Raw genomic sequence first — 2,561 nt, forward strand, 5'->3', positions numbered from 1 at the left:
CAAGTGTCTCAAAACTGCCTGTACAGCTTATTTTTGGGACACGGCCATGCTTTCAACTAACGCTATTATTAGAACAGTTTCTGTACTATATTGGTATGAGAAGCTCCCAGTAGCAGCTGGGCCAACACACGCATTGTGCTGTTGGTTCCTGCCGCATACTGCGGGAATCTGGAAGGTGGGGTCGGATGACCTCCACTCTTTTTATTTTTTTTATTTTTTTTCATTTATTTTTTTTTTGATCTTTATTTGCTACGCTGACACACACACGCAAACACGCACACGCACACGCACACTCACACTCACTCATATATATATATATATATATATTTATTTATTTATTTGTTTATTTATTTATTTATTTATTTATTTATATGCAAATATAATTATACTATAGCTTATGGTTTTCTTGCATATCTGTATAAGCGCGTTGGGGTTCTCGATGGGCGCTTTCATGGCTTATACGTGCTCGTTTCTCCCGTTCATTTTTACGCAGTCGGACAATTTCATGTCGCTCTTACCATTGCAATTACTCATTTTCACTTTACACATCACTTTCTTACACATATAGGCGCTTTAAAGTCTGCTGCCCGCCGTTTTCAATGGCGGTCGGCATGCCCCTCTACATGTCTACTGAGCAGGCGAACGGGCCCCGGCATGGCAACACCAAATATCCCCTTTCAGGGTTTTGCCTCATTTTGCCGATGTTCTTAACCTGGTTATACCCGCAATATGCCAGCTGCACCCTCAGTTCGTGATGTTATATACTTTTCCAATTTTGGGGCCGGCCCCCGCCCAAACACCACCCGCCGCTAATAAACGGCGGCAGCAATAACAGCGAGCATGCCGCCGGCCAGCCACAGAGCCGAAAGAAGCCGGCCTGCGCGCCCCTATTCATGTTATTAGCCGCCATTAAGCATTATATTACACTCAGCTCAACCGTCCTTCTTCTTTGCGTTGTTGTTGTTGCCGTTGTGTTCTATATAAAGTTTATCGGCAGAGGCGCCCCTGGCTCCTCCCCATCACCCCCTGCCCACCCTCCAAAATCTGGCCGCCGCCGGCTGGTCCTGGCACGCCCCAGAAACGCGTTTCTTTTATTGTTGGTTGATTGCCTTAATGTTCTGTTGCAGATGGCGATTCACCATTAAGCATTTAATATTTTAGAAATAAGAGAGCGCTGGTAAAAGACGGCGGGTCGCCGCCCACATGGTGGTTGCCGCTATGCACGATACCCCATGTAGTATATATGCGGCCCCGCTTATTCCGCCACCCTCCCCCATAACGGCTTAAGCACAAGACCCCTTTGTTTCCCATAGGTCTACCGACACATTTCTGGCACGACAGTAAAATATGGCAAGTGTCTCAAAACTGCCTGTACAGCTTATTTTTGGGACACAGCCATGCTTTCAACTAACGCTATTATTAGAACAGTTTCTGTACTATATTGGTATGAGAAGCTCCCAGTAGCAGCTGGGCCAACACACGCATTGTGCTGTTGGTTCCTGCCGCATACTGCGGGAATCTGGAAGGTGGGGTCGGATGACCTCCACTCTTTTTATTTTTTTTATTTTTTTTCATTTATTTTTTTTTTTGATCTTTATTTGCTACGCTGACACACACACGCAAACACGCACACGCACACTCACACTCACTCATATATATTTATTTATTTATTTATTTATTTGTTTGTTTGTTTGTTTGTTTATTTATATGCAAATATAATTATACTATAGCTTATGGTTTTCTTGCATATCTGTATAAGCGCGTTGGGGTTCTCGATGGGCGCTTTCATGGCTTATACGTGCTCGTTTCTCCCGTTCATTTTTACGCAGTCGGACAATTTCATGTCGCTCTTACCATTGCAATTACTCATTTTCACTTTACACATCACTTTCTTACACATATAGGCGCTTTAAAGTCTGCTGCCCGCCGTTTTCAATGGCGGTCGGCATGCCCCTCTACATGTCTACTGAGCAGGCGAACGGGCCCCGGCATGGCAACACCAAATATCCCCTTTCAGGGTTTTGCCTCATTTTGCCGATGTTCTTAACCTGGTTATACCCGCAATATGCCAGCTGCACCCTCAGTTCGTGATGTTATATACTTTTCCAATTTTGGGGCCGGCCCCCGCCCAAACACCACCCGCCGCTAATAAACGGCGGCAGCAATAACAGCGAGCATGCCGCCGGCCAGCCACAGAGCCGAAAGAAGCCGGCCTGCGCGCCCCTATTCAGGTAATTACCCGCCATTAACCATTATATTACACTCACCTCAACCGTCCTTCTTCTTTGCGTGGTGGTGGTGGCCGTGGGGTCCAAAATAAAGTTAATCGGCAAAGGCCCCCCTGGTTCCTCCCCATCACCCCTGGCCAACCTTCCAAAATCTGGCCCCCCCCGGCTGGTCCGGGCACGCCCCAAAAACCCTTTTCTTTAATTGTGGGTTGATTGCCTAAAGGTCCGGTTGCAAATGGCAATTCACCATTAACCATTTAAAATTTAAAAATTAAAAAACCGCTGGAAAAAAACGGCGGGTCGCCGCCCACTTGGGGTTTGCGCCTATCCACA

The sequence above is a fragment of the Trypanosoma brucei genome, chromosome 9 (genome assembly GCF_000210295.1).
Source record: "Trypanosoma brucei gambiense DAL972 chromosome 9, complete sequence".
NCBI classification, from domain to species: domain Eukaryota; phylum Euglenozoa; class Kinetoplastea; order Trypanosomatida; family Trypanosomatidae; genus Trypanosoma; species Trypanosoma brucei.